General features: G+C 36.3%; 1 pseudogene; it reads left to right on the forward strand.

The window, feature by feature from the left end:
• The first annotated feature begins 284 nt into the window (after positions 1 to 284).
• LOC126969171 (uncharacterized) lies at positions 285 to 11,796 on the forward strand (annotated as a pseudogene).
• Positions 11,797 to 13,836: the final 2,040 nt, after the last annotated feature.

Genomic DNA, 13,836 nt, shown 5'->3' on the forward strand with positions numbered 1-13,836 from the left:
AAGAGTATTACCAGGTGTAGAATGTGGCAAATGTGAACGTACGGTGCATCTAAATACAAAATGTACAGGGCTCAGCAACAAACAAATTGCTGCCTTTAAGGCCACGCCTAGCTTAGAATGGACTTGTTTGCAATGCCAAAATGAAGCACCAAGGCGAAGTTCCACTACTATTGAATTTCTTATTATTGCCTGAAGACGATAATGAGGAAGAGTCGGTTAACTTTAATACAAAAAAACTTCTCTGCAACATATCGAAGGAAGTTGAAAAAGCTATTACGAAGGAAATGAGGGAGCTAAATGACTCATTACAGTTTCATAGTGCTAAGCTTGACGAAGTAGTTCAATGCATTGAAATGTTTAAAAAAACAATAAAATCTTTAGAGCGGAAAAATATAGAACTCACAAACAAAAATACCAATTTTGAAATACGTGTAGGTGCCTTGGAACAAACATACAAGAAATCGAACAACAAAAACTCTGCAAATACATTGAGATTTCTAACGTGAGTACAGATACCTACGACGAAGCAAATCAAGTGGTAAAACATATAGCAAATAAAATAAAACAACCCACAGAAGGCATCAAGTTCACATAAATAATCCGTGGAAAAGGTGATCGACCTTCAAAGTTATTAGTTGAGCTCAGAGATGAAGATACTCAAGAAAAATGGATAATGGCGTCAAAACTAAATAAGATTACTGTGTCAGATACTCACACCGCACAAAAAGGCAATAATAATATAGTATACATACGAGAAGCTATGTCTGGGCTAAACAAACAATTATTCTGGCAAGCTAAGCAAGAATTAATAAAAGAGCTGCAGTTTAAATATGTATGTACAATAATTGTGTTACCTATAATATGTTATTTGTTAATAAGAAATAAATAAAATAAATAAATAAATTTACGTAATTCTTTTGTTGGATGCGAAAAAGATGCCATTTGGTCCTATAAAAATTTTACATAGTTTGGCCCAGTAGTTTTCATTTAATGAACATTTATATGAAACCTTCGTCTACCTGGATGACATAATTGTTTCCTGTGTACGGCTTTTTTGGAGTTTTCATTTAGGTTGATTATATATTATTATTACAAACTATTTATTAAAAACTACGTTTAAAAACAAAGTTGTGTTATCAATGTTCGCCCTAAACTTCATAAACAGCATCCTTGTTCATTTAATGTCCTTACGCCTTAACTATATAAACGGAGCATAATATTCCCAACGCTACGGAGAGTATCGTACCGGATGTGAGACTATAACAACGCTTATGTTAATTATCTAAGTTAAACACACCTCAGCCATGACACGGACTTAATTACTCTATGGTTATACTTTTAACCTCCAAATAATGATAACAGGTATAAATTAATACACAATTAAAGTATTGCTTCTAATATGTAGGTGTATTAACTGAGTTTGTCTCCTGGTATCTGTAAGTCGGTTTACGTACGAAAATTTTACATAATAACGTCATAAGAATACATCTTTTTATACTATCGTTAGAGTAAGTCATTATATTTTTTAGTCAAAATTAGTAACATAACCTATTATTAATGCACTCGCCGACCGGTGCTACTTTTTTTAACAATCAAAGAACAAGATGCGTCTCAAACCGAACGCTAAGGCCGATCGTGCCTCTCTATCTCTTGTTCCTCTCTCGCTCGCACGCTCGGTTCGCACAGAACGTGACACTTTTTCATGCGTGCAGCCGGCGTACATTGATTTATAAAATTTTATTACGTCAAAATGTATTAAAGGATTTATTATTAGTAATGGATTTATTATTAGTATTAGTAATGGATTTACGGATGGCGAGATTAAAAAGGGATATTATGTGAGAAAAACAAACAATTATAAGCTCTTCTTATCAAGAACTTTCCACCACCGTCTTTGTGATTTAAATATACAAAGGAAAGAAAATGAAATCTCATCAGACTAAGCATAATAATATAACATTATATCGATTTCATATTTACCTCCCAATATACATATATATTGGGAGGCATAAGCTTACTCTATTATAATATATATTATTATGTTATTTACCCACTTTAATGTTCCGGATAGGTTACTTAATTAATTTCATTATTAAACAGCTGCTATGTGCGATGTGTTTGCCTGTAATTTCACAAACAATTTCTGAACTTTAAATTAGGTTCTCAATTTTAAGACTTGACATAATATTGTGTAGGGTGTGTTATTAGACCTAAAATAAATAAAACACTTTGACCGTAGTATACTTATTTTAGTTATTATTATTTAAATAATAGTCTAAGCAAAAAATAACCGCCAAATAATGGTATTATTGAAGACAACAAACAAACGACCGGGTCACCTGATGGTATGTGATCACCGAAGCCTCTTTTGTAACACTAGAAGAATCACAAGAGCGTTACCAATCTTATAAAACGTTGATTAGACGTACATATGAATTAGAATACCGAAAAGACATGGCGGGTGAGGATCGAACGAAGGGGTCTGTGGTGAAAGTCCACGGTTCCATCTAAAATATTAACATTTTATACAATGTGTGTGTGATACTATACTCCATGATAAGTGATTCTCCAAAATTACTCAAAAGTTTCAACTTACTTATGTAAGTTAAAAAAAAAGAAAAACAAGTGATAACAATAAAAAACTGAAAACAGAAACAAGTGCAGTAGATGTATCATTGTAACTAATTAAGACTAATTCCGAGCAATTATATATTTAAACTTATAACATAAGATATCTTAAAAGATACTAAGGTATTTTCTTCGAAACACGCGAGTCTTACACCAGAAACCATCTCCAGTCCCCCTGGAAACGAGATCTGGAAAGTTCTTGAAACGTCGGGTTAGCTAAAATAAAAATGTAACTTTTACGCAAAAATATAATGTAAGAACACAGTTTTGTTACATTTGTTTAAAAGTGTTTTATTTAAATATCTCTTCCCTTGCTCATATCCTATGGTAGGTACATAATATGAATTCAAAAACCAAAAACCGTGGCAAGAGTCAACTTGGCTTTTTACACTAACGTTTCAAAGTGATACAATATCATATGTTTTTAAAGATACAATATACACAAGAAGTCGTATTTTGTTCAGCAAAAGGCAAGGTTTTAAGTTTACTATAGGGCGCAAGAAGTAGTGAAAAATGCCGTTTCATCTGTTTTGTTTTATGATTTCATCTCCGTCCTTCATAAAACGGGATATCCTGTTATAAGAGGGATCGAGCGTGAGATAGATATTTTGTTTGTTCTTCAAGTTTCAAATATTACAAGGGAATCCCGTAAAATATTCGTAAGCTAATGAAAGAAGATTTTATTATTAAATTTTCCTTTTGTGAAACGGGAGATGCTGAAAGCTTTTTGTCTGGAATAATTTTTAATAACATTTATCAGAGCAGACTGGTATTATTTTATTTATAAAGTTATACGTATTTTCAACGTGGGTATCATTTACAATCTATTAAATTATTCTTTTTGACGGTAAGTGAATGACCATAAAAGGATTATTATAGTGGTATTTTTTAGGAAAAAAAGGGATGAGACGAGCAGGACGTTAACCTGATGGTACTTGTTACGCCCAGCCTATTACAATGGAGGGATTCTTGAAAAAACAAAAAATTCCTAGCGGCTATGCCATTGGGCGCGTCACCTTGAGACATAAGATGTAAAGTCTCATTTGCCCAGTAATTTCACTAGTTTACACATTACTGCTTCACGGCAGAAATAGGCGCCGTTGTGGTACAAAAAAAGGAAAAAAAAAAATTGTAATCTTAAAAATAAATCTATAAATAAGTAAAGTTATAAATTAATAACTTTAAATGGTATATTATCAATTTAAGAATATATTATAAAAATCCCCGAAAACATGACCGACCAGGCACCACAAGCAGCGTTCACGAGCATGACGCATGGACCAGCCATCGCTTTCCTCGCATGTATCTTAGAGAATTTGCAACAGATAACGTGTAATACCAAGTCAGGCATAAGACAAAACTTTTTGAAAATTTTTGAGAGAAAAAAAAATATGTAACTTACGTACTCCTTACTGACTAACGTATATAGTAATCGTTTGTCTAGATTCTCCAGAATAAAAATACTAAAAATATTAATCCCTCACAAAAATATAACATTAGATACTCTATGGAGACTCTTTCCCCAATAATTGGCTTACACTAAATCAATTTGATTTTCGTACAAAATTCTACTCTATTTGAAACCTTTTTCCATTCGTTAGTATAACTCAGTTACAGAAATTTTAAATTTGAATAGGCTGTATGGAAATAGTGTCAGTTCTGTAGGCTTTATTCGAAAACTAACCTCGTTTAATAGGTTACTATCTATCATCGTATAAGTCTAGATCTGTAATAGACTTTGTTTAAATAAAATTATGTATGTTAGGTAGGTAGTTGCCTTAGAGGTCTAGAAAAACAACATATAAAACCATTTATTTAAGACTTGGGTTACATTATTGGACTTTTAGTTAGGATCCCTAATTTTTTTAAGAAAATGTAATATAATAAATAGCCTTTATCACCCGGTGATAGTGTAGCTTCCCAACAGTGACATAATTTTTCAAATCGATTCAGTAGTTTCGGAGCCTACTCAATGCAAAAAAACAATCAAATAAAGATGAAAGCTTACATCATTATAACTCAAACTCGAGTGAACAAATAAGTTAAAGTTATAATTTTTCACAAAGTTTTAGAGAGTGTGTTTATTTGGAATCCCTTTCCATTTAACTACCATATCTGTTTGTAAAGTATTTCTCTGATTAACGCCATTTTCACACATTTAAATAAAACACACTTGAAAGTATTAAGAACGTTTAATTGAGTTCTGGAAAGATGACGTCATAATAATTTTATTTATGGAGTTTGTCAGTCTGAGTGTTTGTGAGTTTGATTTTTAATCATATTGGTTTTCTTTTATTTATAGTTTGTAAAATGTTTGTAGAGTACACGTCCGGAAAAAATATTTTTAAATTTTTACATAACTACACATTTTGTAAATTTTGAAATAAGAAAATAACTGTACTTAAGTTCTTCAAACATAAGCTTTATAATTCTCTCAATAAATAATGTTTTTGTAGCGATGATTTCTTCATGGATAATAATTCTGAAGTTTAACATAATTTTTAACGTTATTAATACTTCTTTTATAGACAAATATTATTCATTCACTTATAAAATAAAGATTTGTATTATTATAAGGATTTTAAGTATTTAAGATTTCTGTGTGAAAATATATTTATTGACACTTTATTTTGTTAGTAATTTGCATTTTGATTATATAAATGATTTAGTAGCATGTATGACACATATAACATACATAATCAAATAAATGTAACACTGAAATAATATGAATTATGAATTTAGAATCTTTTTTTTAAATATAATTATCATACATAATTTCTGACTTGACTGAATAATGAGCATTATCCGGAGAGACTTTAAACCCTTAAGCTTAATTTTGTTACTTATTTTAAAAGTTTATACAAAAAGGCACTTGTTAATATTAAAACACAGCAAGACGATCAAATTATTTGATTTGTTTTAAAATAACGTAGACTTTCCAAGTTTCGGTGTTTAAAAAAAATAATGATATGCCCATTAGAAAAATCGTGTCCTAAAAAGGCAAGAAATCCTTACCGCGCGTCCTTGGACCGCTACGAAGAGTGCCAAATAAAGCGTAGTAACCGTAGCGAGGGTAACATAGCCGCGTAGTGCCATAGCGTAACAGCCCGTGAACACCGGGTGACGTCGCGTGACTGCCGTACTGGTCTGACTACGAAATACAGAGTATGGGTACCGTAGTCGCCGCGTCACTGGTCGCGGGAGTTGCGCACGTTATGTAAACAATATTTTATACCGAGCAAGGATGAAAAACGTTGTTTGACGTCGTTTCACTATTTTATAGATGGGTTTATTAATAATGCTGCAGTTATGACCGCATATTTGTTTTTCTTTCATGTCAGAATTATAAACGGTGCAAATATTTATTATTATAAGGGTAACTTATCATCACACCTTGCAGTAAGTTTCGAGTTAGTATGTCTTTTGTTGGGCGATGTATATGCTTTTGCAACATGATCCCAGAAATTGTACAAAACAAACTAAAAAAAATGAAATTAAAGTTAAAAAAAAATTGTGTTGTATATGTTACAATAACTTATATGACTTTCTGAATGAAAACACAGATTGGGAAAGTGGTTCTTAACTTTCAAATACTATTTTAAGTAAAAATATTTGGATTTGAATTTAAAATCATTTATGACTTGATGAAATGCTTTGCCATGGCGTACGATTTCAGCGGCAGTAATTTCCCTATTCATAAAACGAGCAGCTATTGCAATAAAGATATTAGAAATTCCTATCTTACGGATGCCATTATTATTATAAGGCACGTATCTTATTAATAGGCTTTGTTCGTATTCCCCTATTCATTTCCCCTCTTATCTCAAAAGATTCTCATAATGCGTAAAAAATAAAAGTGTTGAATCAATTGAAAGCAGAAACTTCTAGTCATATGAAAGTTGTCTTGTGTTAATAAAAACACCGGACAAGTATGAGTCAGACGCGGCCCAGAGAGGGTTCCGTACATATTATTAGGTACCTACCTTTTTTTTTATTGAAAAGGAGGACAAACGAGCATACGGGTCAACTGGTGTTAAGTGATCACCGCCGTCCACATTCTCTTGCAAGACCAGAGGAATCACAAGAGCGTTGCCGGCCTTTAAGGAAGGTGTACGCGCTTTTTTTGAAGGAACCTATGTCGTATCGTCCCGGAAACACCGCACAAGGAAGCTCATTCCACAGCGTTGTAATACGAGGAAAAAAGCTCCTTGAGAACCGCACTGTGGAGGACCGCCACACATCCAGATGGTGGGGATGATATCCTAACTTGTGGTGTGTCGTGCGAAGGTGGAATTCGGCGGTAGGAATCAAGTTAAACAGCTATTCGGAACACTCCGTGATAAATGAGGTAGAAGACACACAATGAAGCGACGTCTCTACGCAACGCCAAGTGATCCAGCCGTTCACACAGCATATTCGAGCTGCTGTTGCACGCGGTCAAATGGATCTAGCTGATACTGGGGTGCGCCAGACCAGAGATGACAGCAATACTCCATGTGTGGCCGGACCTGCGCTTTGTAGAGCGCTAGAATGTGGGCCGACTTGAAGTATTGCCATGCCGTCTATTGATGACGCCCAGCTTCTTCGAAGCCAATTTGGCTTTGCCCTCCAGATGGCCACGAAATTGGCAATTGCTTGAGATTTCGAGAACCAGTATTCCGATACTAGGCGAGGCTTTATGGGAAGTGTTGTCGAAGAGCGGTGATAGGACAAATGGGGTTATTTTAGTTGTAAACGCTCAAACTTGAGTCTTCTGGGGGTTAAATTGGACAAGGTTCAATTAACCCCATTCCGCGACCTTCTCGAGAGGGGACACGATAGAAGACACAAGTTCCTCCCGGCACTGGTCGACGATTTCCCGAGAGAGACCTGCATGGCCCGTGTATACGGCATCACCAGTGCTGTCGTCAGCATAGCAATGTATGTTGGAGGTGTCCAGCATATCAGTGATATGCAGAAGAAACAGCGTAGGAAATAGCACACAGCCTTGTGGCACTCCAGCATTCACAGGCTTCGGGTTCGAGCAATTTCCGTCGACATTGACCTGTATGCTGCGCCCAGTGAGGAAGCTGGAGGTCCACGTGCACAAGCTCTCGGGAAGCCCAAATGATGGAAGTTTTGAGAGGAGCACCTTGTGCCATACACGATCAAAGGCCTTCAAGTGCCAGGCCATCCCCCTTGCTTTCAATAGCTCATCTATGTGTTAGGTATACCAGAAGATCACCTGCTGACCGACTATGGCGAAAGCCGTACTGTCGGTCGTTGATCAACTGATGACCCTCTAGGTATACCAAGAGCTGCCGGTTGATTATGCTCTCCATGATTTTGGAGTGCCGGAATAAACGCGTTAGCACCGGCGTCAACTCAGGGGCACACGTCCGCTCGACTTCCTGACTTCCAACGAAAACAGAGCTCGCCTAAGAGTTTTCTGTCTGAACTATGCCTGAATTACACTTCAAGCATAGAGGTCGGAAAAACACCGCTGACCATCCCGCGTCAGCGGTGTTTTTCCGTTGTCGTCTAGAGTCGAGTTGGGGGCAAAAAGAGCGCACAGGAGATCGGCTTTCTCTTTTGTCGGATGGGCCAGGTTGTCATTCCTCATGTGCAACGGTGGCAAGGACGGCTGGTTGAGGTTACCAAGAGCAGCTTTCGACAACGACCAGTACTTGCGTGTTCCAGTCGGGTAACTGGAAAGCTGCTCGCCGATTAAGATGACGTGCTTTGATTTCGCACGAACGATTTGCCGCTTAAAAAAATCTGGAGGCACGGTTATTTTTCCTTTTAAGAACTTTGCAGTTCCGGATCCTTTGTACCCAGTGCCGCAACCCAAGTTCGATACGCCTGTTTTTTGTAGTCAGATGCTGCTTTAACTCACGCATCGAACCAGGGCTGTGATCTGCCACCGATCGGTATACAGAACTTGGTACAAAAATATCCATGCCCTGTAGTATCACATCGGCTACTGCAACGGCGCAGGCACTAGGATCATCCGAAGGAAAACAAACCTTGCCCCAAGGGTAGGATGCAAAAAAGGAACGCAACATATCCCAATCTGCTGACTTGTACTGCCAAACGCGGCGGTTCGCTGGTGGTCTGCGACATTGGCGTCGGAGAGGCACTACACTCCTGATCAGGCAATGATTGGACGTTCCGAGAGGGGCGTCGACAAAGACCTGGTAACCATCGGGATGTGTAGTCAGCATAAGATCTAATAAGGACGGCATGTGGCTATCCACATCCGGGAGCCGCGTTGACGACTCAACCAAATGGGACAGACCATACGCCAATGCAAAATTATGCATATCGCCCTGCGTAGTCTGTGGTACGTGATCCAAGCCATTCGGCATTGTGCCCGTTGAAATCACCCCAGACTACGATTTCAGCGAAGGGGATCTGTGCAAGCACATCGTCAATTGCCGCTTGAACGCAGCCCATGAGATGATCGGTTGTAGAGATAGAGTCGGTGGGTTACCACTATGGGACCTGTAGACACACGCATAGATGCGGACGGAGACGGAGCCAGTGAGTAGACAGGTCCCTACCCTCAAAATTGCCGAGACGGCTACAGCAGATATCCTCCCTAACCTACACACATACCCCGGCCAGAGGCAAAAAATTGTGCTCAATTTTGTACCCGGGGTACGTTAAATATGACGTATCGCTAGGGTGAGATATCTGCGTCTCCGTAAGGAAACACAAGGCCGGCTGCGGCATCTCAAGGTGGTGGTGGACGGCGTTGAAATTGGAGTTAATTCCCCTGATATTGCAAAAGTCCACGTTGAGCGTGGAGCGGGGTGCCGTGTTGTTACTGCCTCGTTTGCCCTCGGTCATGCGCGGATCTGTGCCCACCACCCACAGCCCGAGCGAGAGTGCTCGGTGATATTCTCCGGCTCTGGTAGAGCCGGTACCCTCCTGGGGTAATATCAATTTTCGGGCCGCTCTCATATAATATTATGGGGGCATTAGGGTATGGCACTAAGCCGCTACTTCACGCCGGTATTCTGTGCGAGTGTGGTAATTAACCCAGACGAATCTGGCCTGACTGTGCTGACGTCATAACGGCAGGCAGCGTGACTCTCCCACTTCTAAGAAGCCCTTATTCGCCTCTTACGACAGCCATGGGCCTGGGACTCCCCTATTCTTTTTACGCCCTGGGGGAAGTACCGGGCAAACCTATACATATACCTTACCTATACTTATATTTTGTCATAAATAGAAATCCTTACGTCGTAAAAATAACTAAAAATCCATTTTAGTCTCTCCTAATGAAGCCCTTTCATACAATACTCCACATGACACGGTTAACTTAAACCAAAATTTGGACCGACGTGCCTTGCAAAGAGTTTTTTGTATAGTTTTCAGACTGTTTTTCCTTATACTTGTAGTATGATACGGTATTACTTGCTAAATTTTAAGGTTCTAGGTCGACGGAAAATGCTGAAAAACGTTTTTGCGAATAAATAAATATTTTTACGTTAAATTAGTAGTTTGATTTTCACAGCTTCATGAGACTGTGTGTTATTGAGGAGGTACGTAGATCGTTTTAATTTCACCTCCATTCCTCCACGCGCTCCCGAGAAAAATAGTCTTGATAGACAGGTGGACAGACGGACAAGAAATTGATCCTATATGATTTCCATTTTTACCTTTTGAGTTACGGAAATCTCATTAAAAAGCATTCATGCAAAAATCGAAGTCTTCTGTTATAGAGCTTTTGTTTGAAACTTTTCCTTCAAAACCGTCGAGATAAAACAAAATTACGACCAAGAGTACTCTGCAGTGGAGTAACGATGAGGCGGGGCTTCGTGAACCTTACGAATACAATGCAGCTTATTAGTTTTGTTTTACACGGGCTCTGGCTTGATCCGTCTCGATTAAGTGAATGCAGATTTATTCCGATGCACTCGAGTGATTTCTCATTCAGTTCAAACTTATTAGAGCTCGAAACAAAAGCAAATTATTATGCCTTATAGCAATTTTATATTGGATTAATTATTTAAGGTTCCAATTCTAAGTAAAACAGCATTAAATACGATATAAATTAATGAAAATATATAATTGCACTTAATAATTTTTAGATTTATCAAATATTTGGTAAGCATTAAAGATAAAAATTATTGTAAGGGAAATTATCGAAAACTATATTTACTAACCAAAAATTTTAACAAAAAAACAACCGACGTTAAAGACACTATACAAAAACAACAGATATAATATGCACTAAAAAGTTATAAAATAAGCTCTCGCCTCTCGCCTCCTCCTGTCGCGCGTGCGACTCAAGCACATCTCACCTATAACTATGTATGTAGTTACAAACCTATGTTGGCTGACACCAACTGGCATAGTGAAGGTTTAAAAAAAATAAGAAGTGTATAAAGCTAAAACAAATAACACTTTAACATGGATTACAAATTATTGATTCAAACTGTTTATGTTTTAATTATCAAGAGTCAAAATTTATACTATTTTTGATCAATTGTCCTGCAAAAACTACTGAACCAATCTGAATAATACTTATACGGTAAGATGCAACGTGTTTCGAAGGTTTTAGTAAATAATGATATGTTGCTGATTACTTATCCGGACCCTATACTTTATTGACTTAGAAATACCTTTATATTCGCAATACAAATAATTCAGTCTATTACTTGTATTTGTATTTTAAGATCCCACCGCTTGATTCTGCACGAAACTAGTTATAAATGAACCTTTAGGGAGTATGCAATGTATAAGAGATAGGTTGCCCATTAAAAATTGTATTAAAATTATAAAACAAAAATAGATGACTACAAACTATGAACAATAATGTAACTGTTTACACCTGGCAACATTTATGTTGCAGCTGACGGAGAGCTGGCAACCATATTTTTTTTTAACTCTTGAGATAATTTCCTTTAAAATGAAGTACAATTTATTAAAAAAAAACATATGGGTCCAATTTACATCAGAAAACTAATTATACTAAAATAAATTACAGGTACTTGCAGCCAAATTTTTATAGGCAACCTATCGCTAAACAATAAATACTCTCTAACATTCATTTAAAATTAGTTTGATCAAAAAAACACAAACTAAAAAACTGAATCGAGCCGTGGGATTTTGTACTATTGTTGATAAAAAACTATTTTAAATTATGATTAAGTTAAATTTTAGTGTTATGTCGCCTAGTAATATTCTCAAAGTATGTAAATTAATATTGATTGAAAGTGAAAGAATTTTAGTCCAATTCTAATCAGCCATCCTCGTCCCTTGTATAAAACTTTTTTAATTATTCAAGCTCGGACCATATTTCAAACATCACAAGCGCTTGAGTTTTTCATTTGAAATTTTAACAATTTCATATTGTGTTATTAAATTGAACGAATTTAACGGGTAACCTTCGTACCAGTATTATTACCGAGACTCCATTGTATTTTTTTATAAAAAAAAGCAATGCTATGAGCAGGACGTTCAGCTGATGGTAATAGATACGCGCTGTCCGTTACAATGCAGTGCCACTCAGGATTCTTAAAAAATCCACCTTGACATATAAGATGGTAAGTCTCGTTTGCCCAGTAATTTCACTAGCAACATAATAACATAACTTTTGAGCGAAAATATTAAAGCCATGAAATTATTTTAATTTTTTATATAGCTCAAGTTAACTCTGGTATAACTCGTGCCAATAATGGATCGCTCTCTCTCACTCATATAATATTATCTATCTGCTATCCCTGTTTCGCTGTCCGTTCGACCTGTTTGCCGCCAATTTACATTCATATATATTGTTAATTGGCACGAGATACACTAGCTGTTGTTGCAGAGTAACACCAAAGAAGAACATAAACTCAATGAAAAACAAAATATTATGTCAATCTAAGAAAGTGCCACTGTATCTCAAATTATATATCGCACATTTCAGGTAAGAAAACCATAATGGAAAACAATTTCGTATTTCATTTGCCATAAATTCTTATCGTACATTATGTCGGGGGAGTTTTATTGACAATATTCTGTCATTGTTTATTGTTTCAATTCTTTGGTCTAAGTAAGTTGTAAGTCTAAGTTGTAAGTTGTAAGTCTAAGTAAGTTGTAAGTTTATAAGCTTACAATATACTAGCGAGAGAGAACATCTCTAACAGCAAGATACGAAAAGGAAAGCAAATCTATTTTTGTAACCGATTTTCATTGCCAAGTCGTAAAGAGTAAGCCTTGCTTGCCAGACCTTAGCATTTTGAATATTAAACCAGTAAATAACGCACAAATATGACCAATCAGAATTAGTCGCGCATTAACGGGCTGCCTGGTTGTATATAGGCTAGTATATTGTAAGTCTATGCTGTTTAAGACGATTGATTAGCGAGCGCTACAACTCTCTTGAAACAAGTATGTAATTCATGTGTAATTTATTGAGGAGAATAATTAATAACAGGAACAAGTGTTCACTTATGTTTTAAAAAAATATGTTGTTGTAAGAGTTCAATATTCGTAAATATAAAATGGAGTTCGACTGCAGAATGTAAGTACCTAAAAGAGAGAAAAATAATTTTAACAGTAACATAGTCTTCTTAGTGTTATAAAAAATTTAAAAAATTATAATGAACTTAATTATTACAAACCAGTAAAGAGTAAGGAAAAATATTTAAAAATATGGAGAAATAAATAGAATAGAAATATGTGTTTTTGCCATATATACCATTTTCTTACAGTAACATAACATATTGCAACAACACTTGGTAAACATCATGAAGCTACTTCAGTTCGTAAATAGGCTTTGACATGGGAAGAAGAACTCATAAGAAACTCCTAGCCCATATATTAAATCATATAACAACTCAGACTACTCAATATAATATTATATAATTATAGGTGGCCTGTGCAGAACCAGACAAGAACATCATTATCCTACATATACTATACTAGAGTACCTTCTTTGTCAAAGAAGCTCTTATATATTTCTTGAATTTGTGCTCAGTGAGTCTTAGGAGAATTAGTTATATAGCGAGTTTTATTTTTTAATATAATTTAAATAATAATTTAATGAATTTTAGTAGTTCGACGTTTTTATGGAGAAGGAGGACGAACGAGCGTACGGGTTACCATTGCGGCTCCTGCAATACCAGATCAATAATTGCCGGCCCTTAAGGACGGTGTTTAAAGGTACCGTCGTTTCGTCCCGGATACACCGAACGTGGAAGAAAGAGTTCCTTGAAAACCGCACTGTAGAGG

The sequence above is a fragment of the Leptidea sinapis genome, chromosome 17 (assembly GCF_905404315.1).
Source record: "Leptidea sinapis chromosome 17, ilLepSina1.1, whole genome shotgun sequence".
Lineage (NCBI taxonomy): Eukaryota > Metazoa > Arthropoda > Insecta > Lepidoptera > Pieridae > Leptidea > Leptidea sinapis.